Consider the following 13,865-nt stretch of genomic DNA (forward strand, 5'->3'; position numbering starts at 1 on the left):
AATAAAAACTTGCACAATTATTAAACATGCCATTATGGCAAAGGAAGCAAAAAAAAACCCCCAAAACAAAAAAAAAAACAACCATTTTTTAACACTTAATGCTTATTTGCCTTGAATCTTTTCTTAATTTATTTTTAAACAGTTGAGGTGAAACAATCGTGTAGGTTTTTTTCCTTAACATTTTATTATAAGCATTTTCTTGTTTCATCAAAGTCTTTTCATAAGTTTTTCATGGCTGTATACTCTCATGTGAATGAATCATAGTTTAGTTTCTAATTCTCTTAACTTTTGATGATTGTTTTCAGTTTTTTGAGTTAAAAATATAACTTCCTTGAACCTCTTTTTTTTTTCATCCAGGTATTCATTTTCCATTCTTTCTTATTTATTTATTTATTTTTATTTTTTACATTTTTTCTTTAAAATAGTTTCTTGTAGGTAGAATTACCTTGAGTCTGAGAAATGAACACTTTTAAGGTTCTTGTTACATAATATGTAATTGTCTTTTTTTCATTTTATTAACTAGGTAACCTGTTTCAACACCTACTATGCCAGGTACTGAGTTAGGAGCTATATGTACAAAGATAGTCAGATACAATTTGTCTCGTCAAGGTTCTCATTTCAGTAGTGATAGCTTCAAAAACAGACCTTGCCAGTGTTGAATTTTATTTTTAAATTTTGGTTTGTTTGATAGAGGGAACTATTATGTTTGATTGATAATGACAGTTCAAAGATGTAAAAGTTTATGAAATGAATTTAAATCATGAAATTAAATTATAATTAATGAAATATGAAATCTGTTTTGGTTAGTATTATCCTGTAAAAGAAGGATTATTTTACTATTGGGTAGGCAATGCTTATATTCTGATTTCAAGTGTGTGTTCATATAGTATATGCATACACAAAGATAAATTGTGTGTGTGTGCACATGTGTGTATTTAGTTGGCGTTTTTTGGCCCAATCAATGCAAATTTTCAGCAGGGGAAAATAATACCAAGTTATATCTTTATAGATATATATCATTTGCATGGCTTTATTTTACTGTAATGTACAGTTTTTAGTTATGTTGACTGTCCGAATTACAATAAGGTGCTCACATTTACTTTCCTTCTTTAAGGATTTATGTTTGTCTTTGAAAGAAACTATGAAGGTGTTAGGAAGAAACTTAGTTCTTACATACTGTACATTTTAAGTTCCTGTTTATCTTGGAAGAATCAGATGGAAACATGGACTCTGATGAAAGGTATCAGGCATTTTAGCCCTAGCTGGTGTGGCTCAGTGGATTGAGTGCTGGCCAGTGGACCAAAGGGTCGTTGGTTCGATTCCCAGTGTAGGGCAGATGCCTGGGTTGCAGGCCAGGTACCCAGCAGGGAGCATGCACGGTGCAACCACACATTGATGTTTCTCTCCCTCTCTTTCTCCCTCCCTTCCCATCTCTAAAAATAAATTTAAAAATATTTTTTAAAAAAGTATCAGGCATTTTAAGCTGTATAGTCCAGTTTTGTCAAGAAATCTGAAATTGCAACTTTCTGATTTTTCTTCTTTTTCCATATACTTTCCATACACCATTTTCTTTATCCCATTTCAACAATACTTAAGATAAATTAGGGTGTGATCTCCATACTATATAAAGAACTCGTAAGACTCAACACCAGGAAGACAAAAAATCCAGTTAAAAAATGGGCAAAGGATCTGAACAGACACTTCTCCAAGGAGGACATACAGAGGGCCCATAGGCATATGAAAGGATGCTCAACATCACTAGCCATCAGAGAGATGCAAATTAAACCACAATGAGATACCACTTCACACTTGTCAGAATGACCATCATAAACAAATCAACAAACACTGCTGGCAAGGATGCAGAGAAAAGGGAACGCTAGTGCACTGTTGGTGGGAATGCAGGCTGGTGTAGCCACTGTGGAAAACAGTATGGAATTTCCTCAAAAAACTAAAAGTAGAACTTCCTTTTGACCCAGCCATTCCACTGCTGGAATTATACCCTAAGGATCCTGAAACACCAATTCAAAAGAACTTATGCACCTTTATGTTGATAGCAGCATTATTTACAATAGCCAAGTGCTGGAAGCAGCCTAAGTGCACATCAGTAAATGAGTGGATCAGTAAAAACTTTGGTACATTTAAACAATGGAATACTACACAGCAGAAAGAAGGAAATCCTACCTTCCATGACAGCATGGATGGAACTGGAGAGTATTATGCTAAGTGAAATAAGCCAGGGGGTGAAAGAGAAATACCGTATGATCTCACCTGTAACAGGAACCTAATGAACAAAACAAACAAATGAGCAAAATAGAACCAGAGGCATGGAAACAGGAGCAGAATGACAGCAACCAGAAGGGAGGAGGGAGGGGGATTAGAGTGGATGAAGGGGAAGGGCCTAGTTAAAGAACAAGTATAAATTACCCTTGAACTGGGACAGCAGGGTGGGGATTGACTGTGGGAGGGGCGAGGGAGTGAGCAGGACAGGGAGAGCATTGGAAAATTTGGGCAACTCTAATAGAACTACAATTAAAAAAATACTTAAGGTAAATCTTTCTGGGGCAATTTCATCTTAAAATTGAGAAATGCTTTGGAACTTCTAGTTCCTGCCGTTTTTCTTTTTTTATTGTAATTTCTTCCATATATCATTCCTTGAACACTTTCCATACACCAAACATACAGGTATGTTTGAAGAGTATGTGTGCAGTTGAATGGGAGAAGTGATTTTAAAAGAGGGAGTACAAATTAGAATTAGTCATAGTGGGGAAAATATTATTGAAATTGTTCTTTTAGTTTCTTTGTTTCAAAGCAATGCACATAATCAGTTATCAAATATCACTAAAAAATGATGTGTAAGTGGATTAAATTGGTTAAAAGGTTAAGTAGTTACTACTCCATCCTGTTTACACTTTGTTTTCCTTAATAAATGTTTTGTCCTAAAATGGATAAAAATAGTCTGTTTTTCTTTTTTATTTATCTTTTTTTTTTCTGTACTATTATGAGGCTTTTGAAAATGGAGATATTAAACTGTTACTGCTTTAAAGGAAATTTCTTAGACTGAACTTACCAGTTTACTTTTCCAGATCTCACTAGATGTAACTCTTCTATCTATGTCTTCAAGGATAAAACTAGAGTCAAGGCTGTGTTTGGGGATGGTGGGTTTTTCTGTTTGTTTTGCTTTAAACCACAACTTTCCAAAGTAGAGAGTTATGTTGGGATTTAACACTTTTTTCATTTGTAGTAAATGAGACTCTTATTTGGGGCTTCTCTCAGATTGGCTTGGCCAGCCTAACAGTCGTAAGCTTGAGTGTAATACACACACACACACACACACACACACACACACACACACACGTGCGTATATTATATAGGTCATTGTATTAACAGTGATTTCAAACATAGAAAATTGTAAATGGAAGAGAGAAAACATAATTGTTAAACCCTTAAGGGAAAAAAGTCAAGAGTGTCTTGAGATCTTTTGGCTATTTGACTTATTAGGTAAGCAAAATGAAGAAACTTGCTATTATTCAGATTTTTCCATGGAATATGAAGTGGTATTTTGTGTATTTTGATAGCTGGCTCATGTTTTACTTTGATTTCTTGTTAACTGGATATAGATACTCTGTAGGGAAGTCTGTATCTTTTGCATGAATCTGGTTTTACTTTCCTGTTTTAAATTTGGACTTTAAATTTTGTTTAATGCAGTATAATATACTACAATTTACTTGAAAATCTACAGAAATCCACTTAGAAATAATTTATCATTTTGATTTTAAACTTTAATAGTTTTATGTACATGTACATATTCTCATACATCTGTGCACACATCCTTATTCTTTTTCCTTTCCATGTATCATATTTTAGACTCAGTGGTATTTCTTAACATCCGAAAGGACATTTCCATGAAAGTACATGAAAATAATTAGTTTAGTTGTCGAGATCAAGTACATTATTTTATCAATAGGTCAATAAAAGGAAGCATAACTGCTAATGATCATCTAATAAGAAGCTAAAATTCTTTTAAAAGATTGAATTCTATTCTTTTCTATATTTTATTCCCATTTCTACCCGGTAAAGAAGGTATCCTGAAGAACATGAACAGACAGCCAGACAGCCACAGCCACTGTAGATACTCAAGCCAAAAGATTCTCACCGTGAGATACTTGGGGTTGCCGGAAACATTGGGCATCATTTGGGGTGCTACAGTGCCAGTCTTTACTACTCTTTAATGTCATTTATGGGCAAATGCAGTGGAAATTGAGGTGATTTTCAGTTTTTTTCCAAGAATTGTCATCATCTTAATTTTTATTGCTTTTGAAGGTCTGTTATCTTATAATGATGATTACCATTAACTGAATGCATCTTATGGGGTAGGCACTATACTAAGCACTACATGTACCCTACTCTAACCTTCTCAATTCCTTAAGGTAGCTGTTACCCCATTTGATAGAAGGCTGAAGTTACTAACGTGTCTGAGATTACACAGCTAGCAAGTACTGCCATGCTCTTAAGGCAACAAAATGTATAGATAACATCAAAATTGCTAAAACAAACAAAAACAAAGTGAGTTGTTAAACATTAGAACCAATAATTCTAAATTTTTACTTTAGTCTTTTATTTCTACTTTTTTTCAACAAAAAAATTAACAAGCTTTTGTTCTATAAGCAAGGCTACACAGAGCTAAGAATTTAGTACAATTATGTAGTGAATTACAAATGAATGTTCAGAGTTGTACTGAATACTTTGTTCTCTGTGGCTTTTAATATCTACATTAGCTCTTACTTAGTAGTTGATTTTTCCTTATGTTAAACATAAAATTACTCATAAACCAACTACAGTCCTTTGGTAGTCATGTTATACATATTTTGGAAAACAGTAATTATTTTAATTAGCTATCAGATAATGATCCCTTTACGTTCATGAAATTACATGGTTATAATGATATTTTTCTTCATAACAGAATATCCATTTAAGTGAGAAAACATTTTGAGTATAAGCTTAAATCTACTAATTTTACATTTGCATTTTAGAATAACTTAGATTTAAGCACTTGTAATAACCTACCAAACACTTGATTTCTTAATAGAGAAGTACTTTTAGGCCCCTCTTTTAAAAAGGTCTGTATCCTTTCATTTTAGCCTTTATAGCATTTCTAATTCTTTGATTATTATTAGACAGTTTAAAAAGTGATCTCTTCATTTTTTTATGTACACAGAGCCATGTACATTAACTGAAGGAAAACACATTCTCCCCCCACATCTTTATTAAAGTTTCAACTCATTTAATTTTAGCCTTCATGGCATTTCTAATGTTTTATTATTGAACATTAATACTGACATGCACATTAACGGTGGAGGAATAACAATTTTACGTTTTAGAACCTGAGTATTTTTTGTTTCTAAATTAATTATGAGTTTTAAAAATTGAAAGATTTGAATAGTGCTTGGGGAATACACGTAGAAATAGTAATAGACTTGCCTCTATGAATCAGTTAAATTAGTTGACTGTTGGTGATTCTGTGTATAATGAACACTCTGAAATTGGAGCTCCTGGGTTCTGCCTCTGGCTTTGACAGTCAGTTATATGGCTTGTAACAGGTCATCTAAATCCTTGTACTTTGAAAACAAAAAACAATAACACTGTCATGACTTATGGACTGTATCCACATAGCTCACTTTTTTTTTTCATTCTGAGAGAATGTAAGTCAAAATCAGAATGCTTAAAAATCTCTTAAAATGAATGTATGTACCTAATTCCTCTCTGAAAAAATAATATATTAAATTTCTTAGAGTTCTTTCTGAAGAGCAAAACATTTAATCTTCTTTTGAAATTCCTAGAGACTGAAAAGCCTATTCTGGGTTTTTCTGACCTACATTGAATGAAGAGACAAGTTTATATTTCATGCAGAGTGATATGTGTGAAGTCAAATGTGCTGTTACAACACCCAGACAGTAAGCAGAGGGGCCACAGGTTCATTCTTCATGTCCTAGCACGCACTGTTGTTATTAATAATTTTAATGAGATATATAATTTTTTAGCAAATTTGGATTTTTCTACTAGAACTGAAAAACTGAGGAACCGAGTTCTTTATTCAGACACTGTAGAAACTGAACTCTTTATTAAGACTCTTCTAAAAGACTCAAGAAAAAATTGTAGATACTTGATTTTTTTCCAGTTAGTGTGGAAAGTAAAGTGAAAAACTGGATATTTAGTCTCAAGATTCAGCTCAGTTTAAATTTTTATATATGAAGACAAGATTAACTTAGTTACTTAAGCCACTGCATTGACAGCTAATATAATATTAGGATAATTAAAAAGTTGGTATATTTGTCTTTAAATCTTTATAATTTTAGGAAGAAAGCCTAGGAATTTTAAGATTCCATAAAACACACTTCCTATTAAAGTCCTTTCATCTATTGAAATATTACTTGAAAATCTTTTCCTTAATTAGCATATAAGCTTTCAGTGGAATTAAGATCTACGTAACATGCACTGGTTTGTTTGTATTATGAATTATCTTTACAAGTGGTGCAGTTGGGGAAAATATGTATACATTGTGTTCATTTAGCATAGGAATAGAGGTAGAATGGGAGGTAGCATAGGAAGAGAGAGGACATAGGAATGGAAGTAGAAGTAAATGATTACAGTAAAAATTTAGAATTATTGGTTCTACTGTTTAACAACTCAACCTGTTTATTATTAAAAACAATGCTTAGTATGCTGGCAATGATAATGGATAAAAGCTTTCCCTGCGTAAGAGCTTTACAAGTAAGATGGTTACAAGTAAAATAGTCATAACATAATAATGTACCATCCTGTTTTATATGTTGTGGAACATTTGCCAGATACATACACATACACACATGCACATGCCTGTGAACCTTGCTATATGGAACTCTTTTGCCAGGTGTACTTTTGAACTTAACTCTTTCTTTTTTCATTCCTTCCTCTTATATACATTTACATTGAAAAACATCATAAGCAAAAAGAGGGCTAAAATCACTCATAGATAATCCAGTAGTGTTTGGGCAAAAATTATATTTTTATCTTATAGATAAATAGAAATAGAAATAGCTTAAATAGAAATGATCATAATTTCTACCTTATAAGATTATTGTGAGGATCTAGAACATCTTCAGTTTAGAACATTTGGTGCACAATGTTAGCTATTATTATTGCTGACCAATAAAAACGTAAAGATTACCTGTTTGATCATATTGACTGCAGCATAGTTTATAATTGTGGAAAACTAGAAACAACTTAAAGATGCAATAATGTATTTATGTTACATTTATTTAAGTAATGATATGTTGGTATAAGAAATAATGTAGAAGTATACTTATTGAGGTAGGTAGATGCTCGAAATATATGGTTAGTGATAAAAGCAGCATAAATAATATGATTGATCCCTTTTTGTAAAAAAAAACAAAATGCTAACAATTTTAACAAATTGCTAAAGGCCAAGTGTAGACTAGCCCGAACATGTGGAAGCCCTGTAAGCACCGCCAAAAGGGGAGCTCACGTTTGCTTTTTGTAGAACTCATTGAATGTTTACGAGATAGACTGGGGACAAGGCAAGAGAGAGCCCCAAGGTGCAGGCCGGGGAAGGGAACAGCTTTTACTTTGGAAAAGGCACCAGGCCTGGATTCTTCTCCCTCTGAAACAAAACCTATAGATGCTAAGACAGAAAACTTAACCTGGGAAAGAGGACAGATAAAACCACCACCTCAGGGGAGAGGCAGGAACTCCTATAAGAGAAATCAATAAAGAATGGATGGATCCCTTGAAGCCTTGTTCTTGATCTAGCCTACTTGTGATGGAGGCTGAACTAGATCAATGAAGAATGCTTCCACCTTTCTACCTTTGGACCAGCAAGCACCAATGAACAAGTGTCAAAAGTGCAGGGATGGGTTCAAAACATGAAGAGAGACCTTTTCTGAGTCACAGCCTAAAACTGTGAGTAGAACAAGAACACTGATAAAGAAAGTATCTAGCAACCTAGTTTTTACCCTAAGCACAAAGTAATGTGAGTAAATTTTAAGCGGGTGGGGTAACCATAGCAAAAACAAAACCTGAACAGTAAAGCTACTGACTAGATTGACTCAGCTCCACACACTGAAAGCTTAGCAGAAGAGGAGGAATGGCCATTCCTGGATACAAATACTATTTATCTCAGTCTGTATGTTCCTACACAGTAAGTGTGGCTTTTAACCAAATATTATAAGACAAAGAAGGAAACAAGAAAAACAGCAACACACTGTCACAAAACAAAACAACGGAATCTGACTCAGATATGATCAAGATGTTGGAACTGTCAGATGCGATTTAAAATAATAATGAACATGGTAAAAGTTCAAGTAGAAAAGGTAGATAGTATACACCAGCAAATGTGGAATATCAACAGAGAGTTGGAAACTATAAGAAAGAATCAAATAGAGTGCTAGCAATTAAAAACATGGTACCAGAAATGAAGAATGCTTTTATCGGGTTCACCAGTAGGCTCAATAAAGTTAAGGAAAGCACCAGTAAATATGAAGATAAATCTTTAGAAATATATTCTTGTCTACAGACATACCACCCTGTATGTGCCCAATCTCATCTATCTTGGAAACTAAGCAGTGTTGGGTCTGGTTCGGAAATTTACCCAAACTGAATCACAAAAATTAAAAATTGTGGAGGAAAACAAAACAAAACCCAGAGCATCTAAGAATGGTGGGGCAGTTTCAAATGATTTAATAGATAAAAGTGAAAAGAGAGAAGTCGGGTTGAGGAGAGGGCATACTACAGAATAAAATGGAAGGTCTATCCAGAAGGTATCCAGCCATATACTATGAAAATAGAAACATTTATTGAAGAAGATACAAGAAACAGTGTACATAGGACAATGACACCTCAGTCCCCTTTAAAGTAGGCACCTTGGGACCTCATACAGTTCTCCCAATTGCCATCGCTGCCCTGTTGTATTTTCCTGAATCTCATTAATGGTCTGAAATATCTTCTCTTCAAAGGAGATTTTAGTTTTGGGAAAAACCAGAAGTTGCCAGGTGCCAGATCTGGGCTGTACGGAGGCTGAGTCACCTAGGTGATTTGATGTTTTACCAAAAAACTCTGCACGAGGCAATATATGTGAGTGGGTGTGTTGTCATGACGAAGTTGCCAATCACCAGTTGCCCACAGCTGCGGCCTTTTGAATCATCCAAATAGTTCCTGTGGAGGAGTGTTCAAGCTTAGTGCAAAATATGATGCAGGGTCATTGTTCTACTCGCTCATTTTGAATGCGACAGCCACACAGTCCACATGCTTACTCAACGTCTACCACTGCCACTGACTAGTACAGTGAAAATTGTCATTGTTCATGCATACTTATTCCAGTCCACTCTCCTTGGCTGCCAGGTTGTATCAATGTCGTGCGAACCATTCTCATTATATTAACAATGGCTGGACTTTCTCCGGATAGACCTTGTATATGAAGTGGTAGTGGCCAAATACATTGCCCAAAATAGACATTCAACAACTTTAAGAGTCTCAGACAATAAGTGAAATAAATACCCCTACTCTTCAAAGACACACACACACACACACACACACACACACTTCAAACATCTGAAAACCAGAGGTAAATATAAAATGTTCAAGTCAGAAGGAAAAGACACATCAGACAGAAGAACAAAGATAAAAATTACAGCAGGCTTCTCATCAGAAGTTATGCAAGAAGTAAACAATGGAATTACATTTTTTAAGTGCTGAAAGAAATCAGTAGCACATCAGTAGAAAAGATATTTTTAAAATGTCTTTTAAAAAATAAAGCTCTCTGAGGGTAGTATCATTAGGAGAGAGGCGTTTAAAAAATAGAAAATGGCAAATATTTGCTTTACTTGAGATGATGAAATAAGGAAACACATCCAGATGTTTGGTTGATGTGAGACAGTACTTTTCATGCTATGTTATTGCTTGTTGGTATCATAAAATTTATACATTTGTATTTGACTATTTGGGATCTAGTGTTACACTAGAAACTTGAGGAAACCTGATGCTTTTATTAATAGTCACACTTGAGGGCAATATAGACAGCAGAAAATGTGGTACAAGTCTCAAGGCCTTTTATGTCCTGAAAGTGGAATAGTACAAAGTACTTGTATATGTTGTGAAAAAGCCTCATGATTGCAGGTATGCATATACCTGCACAAACTATAAGGAGATATGGCTGTCCTGTTGATGTTGGTATACCAAGAACCTAGTATACCCACCACACAGCAGGTGCTCAGTAAATGCTGGAGAAGAAGATGGAATTAGTTAAGTTTTGGAAGAAAAAAAAAAGAAAGACTTTGTCACAAACAAAAACAGAGAATTCATGACCAGCTTACTAGCAACAACTTGTATCTATACAAAGAATGGAGATCATTAAATAGAACAACTGAAGGTAAATATAAAATAAATTTTGTTCTTTTTAAAATTGCCTTAGAAATATTTGACTGTCTAAATAAAAAATAGTAACCATATACAGTAAATTTATAGTATATATAAAAATAAAATATATGATAATATCACAAAGGATGGGGGAAGAAATTGGGATAATACTGTTGTAACATTCTTACAGTACATATGAAGTGGTATAATATTTGAAGATACACTGTAACTAAAGATATAAACCCTTGAACAATTACTAAATAGAGTAAAAAGTATAAACAAGACAGTAGTACAGATAAAGTGGAATCATAAAAACAATCAAAAAAGGCAGAAAAAGAACAAAGAATAGATGGAAAAAATAGGGAACTGGCTAGATATGATAGATTTTAATAAAACCATATTAAAAATTTAATGAAATGTAAATGGTATAAATGTAAACACACAAATTGAGGGAAAGATTGGTAAAAAGCAAGACTCATTTATGTGCTCTGTATAGGAAAGTCACAGAAAGCTTAAAATTAAAAGAATGGGGTTAATTCTTTCTACCTATGAACATGGTATATGCTTCCACCTATTTGTATTTTCTTCAATTACTTTCTTCGTTGTCATAATTTTCCAAGTACAGGTCTTTTACAGTCTTGGTTAAATTTATTCCTAGGTGGGTTTTTGTTTTTTTTTGTTTTTTGTTTTTGTTTTTTTAGTAATTGTAGGTGGGATTGTTTTCTTAGTTTGCCTTTCTGATAGTTTATTATTGTGTGTGAAAATGCTTTCCCATTAATTTGCTGCTATAGTCTTTTCAGTGATATGAGCAGTTATACGCATGGGATAAAATATCAGTGGACCACTGTCAGTGGAGACGGAATAACCGTTTCGTCTCTCTTGCGTGTGTGGTCTAGACATTGCTTCCGTGAAAAAAAAAAAAAAAAAAAAAAAAAAAAAAGAAAATGCAACTGATTTCTGGATGTTTATTTTATAACTTGATACCTTACTGAATTCATTTATCAGCTCTAGATTTTTTTCAGTGGAATCTTTGGGTTTCTCTGTATACAGTGCCATGTCATCTCCAAATAATAATAGTTTTACTTCTTCCTTTCCAAGCTGAATACCTTTTATATCATCATCTTTTCTGTTTGCTGTGGCTAGGACTTCCAGCACTGCATTGAATAAGAGTGATAAAAGCAGGCATCCCTGTCTTATTCCTGATCTTAAGGGAAACATTTATAGTTTTTGCCCATTGAGGATGATGTTGGTTGTGAGTTTGTTATATATGGCCTTTATTACATTGAGGTATGTCCTCTCTATTCTCAGTTTACTATTGAGTGACTATTTTTATGACTTTTTATCATAAATGGGTGCTAACTTTTTTCAAAAAAATAGATGCTTTTTCTGCATCTTTTGATTAGATTTTGTGGTTTTTACCCTTAATTTTTTTTTATGTTGTGTATCATGTTATTGATTTATGGATATTATACCAACCTTGCATCCCTGGAAAAAATCCTACTTAGTCATGGTGTATGACCTTTTTAATGTATTTTTGGATTGAGTTTGCTAATATTTTGTTGAGGATGCTAGCGTCTATGTTCACCAGGGTTACCGGCCTATTAAAATGTCTGTACTACCCAAGGCATTCTATAGATTCAGTGCAATTTCTATAAAGATACCAATGGCATATTTCATAGAACTAGAACAAATATTCCAAAACTTTATATGGAATGACAAAAGACCTCGGATAACCACAGCATTCTTGAGAAAGAACAAAGTTGGAGGACTCATGCTATCTGATATCAAAGTACACTACAAAGCCATAGTAATCCAGACAGCATGGTACACAGACATAAAAACAGACATGGCATAAAACAGACACATAGAACAATGAAACAGAATAGAGACCCCAGAAATAAACCCATGCCTTTATAATCAATTAATATTTGACAAAGGAGGCAAAAACATACAAGGGGGTAAGGATAGTCTATTCAACAAATGGTGATGGGAAAATTGGACAGATAGGTGCAAAAAGATGAAACTAGACCACCTTCTTACACCATACAGAAGAATCAGCTTATATGGATTAAAGACAAATTTAAGACTCAAAACCATAAAAATCCTAGCAGAAAAGATAGACAGTAAAATCTTGGACATATTTTGTAGCAGTATTTTTTCTGTTGTATCATCTTGGGCAGCAGAAACAACAAAAACCATACTGGTTTTTGACTGCATCAAACTGAAAAGTTTTTGCACAGCAAAGGAAATCATCAACAAAATGAAAGACAACCCCCAGAATGGGAGAACATATTTGCCAATGATACATCTGATAAGGGGTTAATATACAAAATTTATAAGGAACTTATAAAACTCAACACCAAAAAAAAAAAAATTCAATTTAGAAATAGGCAAAGGATCTGAATAGACACTTATCCAACAAGGACATTCAGGTGGCCAATAGATATATGAAAGGATGCTCAACATCACTAATAATCAGAGAAATGCAAATTAAAACTACATTGAGATATCATCTCACATCGTCAAAGTGGCTATCATCAATAAATCAACAAACAGCAAGTATTGGCAAGGATGTGCAGAAAAGAGAACCCACATGCACTATTAGTGGGAATGCAGCCTGGTGTAGCCACCGTGGAAAACAGTAAGGAGTTACCTCAAAACTTTAAAAATGGTACTGCTTTATGACCTAGCAATTCCACTTTTGGGAATATATTCAAAGAAACCTAAAACAGTAATTCCAAAGAATATATGCACACTGTGTTCATTGTGTTACTTACAATAGGCAAGATTTGTAAGCAGCCCAGTGTCCATCGTAGGTAGGTGGATTAAAAAGCTATGGTACACTTACACGATGGACTACAACTCTGCTGTGATAAAGAAGGAAATCTTATGCCCTGGCTGGGTCACTCAGTTGGTTGGAGGTCATCCTGTGCACCAAAATGTTGCCAGTTCGATCCCTGGTCAGGACACATTCCTAGGTTGTCAGTTTGATCCCATACGGTGCATACGGGAGGCAACTGATCAATGTTTCTCTCTTTCTCTCCCTCCCCCCTCCATCCCACTCCCTCTTCTTCTCTCTCTAAAAACAATAAATACATATCCTCAGGTAAGGATTTAAAAAAAGTAAAGGGGGAAATATTACCTTTTGTGACAGCATCGATGGACCTGGACAATATTATGCTAAGTGAAAAAGCCAGTCAGAAAAAGCCAAGTACCATATGATTTTATCTGTATGTGGAATCTAATGAACAAAATAAACGAACAAAGTGGAGGCAGACTGGTGGCTACAAAGAACAGATTGACAAGTGTCAGAGGGGAGAAGGTTGGGGGCTGGGTGAGAAGGTTGAAGGGATTAAGCAAAGAAAAAAAAAAAAAGACTCATGGGCACAGACCACAAATATTGTGTTGATAGCCAGACAGTAGGGGGTGGGGGGAGGTAGGAGATGGTAAAGGTGGGT

General features: G+C 34.3%; 1 protein-coding gene and 1 non-coding gene across 3 annotated transcripts in view; both read left to right on the plus strand.

Annotated features, from left to right (window-relative positions):
• Window positions 1–13,865, plus strand: part of UCHL3 (ubiquitin C-terminal hydrolase L3) — a 50,608-nt gene that overhangs the window by 22,089 nt on the left and 14,654 nt on the right. The window lies entirely within an intron of this gene.
• On the plus strand, window positions 11,175–11,309 carry LOC129081189 (small nucleolar RNA SNORA20). Its single transcript, XR_008530262.1, has one exon. It is a non-coding gene; the product is annotated as a small nucleolar RNA SNORA20 (small nucleolar RNA).

This window comes from Pteronotus mesoamericanus, unplaced genomic scaffold (assembly GCF_021234165.1).
Source record: "Pteronotus mesoamericanus isolate MK-2021 breed Mesoamerican mustached bat unplaced genomic scaffold, CSHL_Meso_final contig_94, whole genome shotgun sequence".
NCBI classification, from domain to species: domain Eukaryota; kingdom Metazoa; phylum Chordata; class Mammalia; order Chiroptera; family Mormoopidae; genus Pteronotus; species Pteronotus mesoamericanus.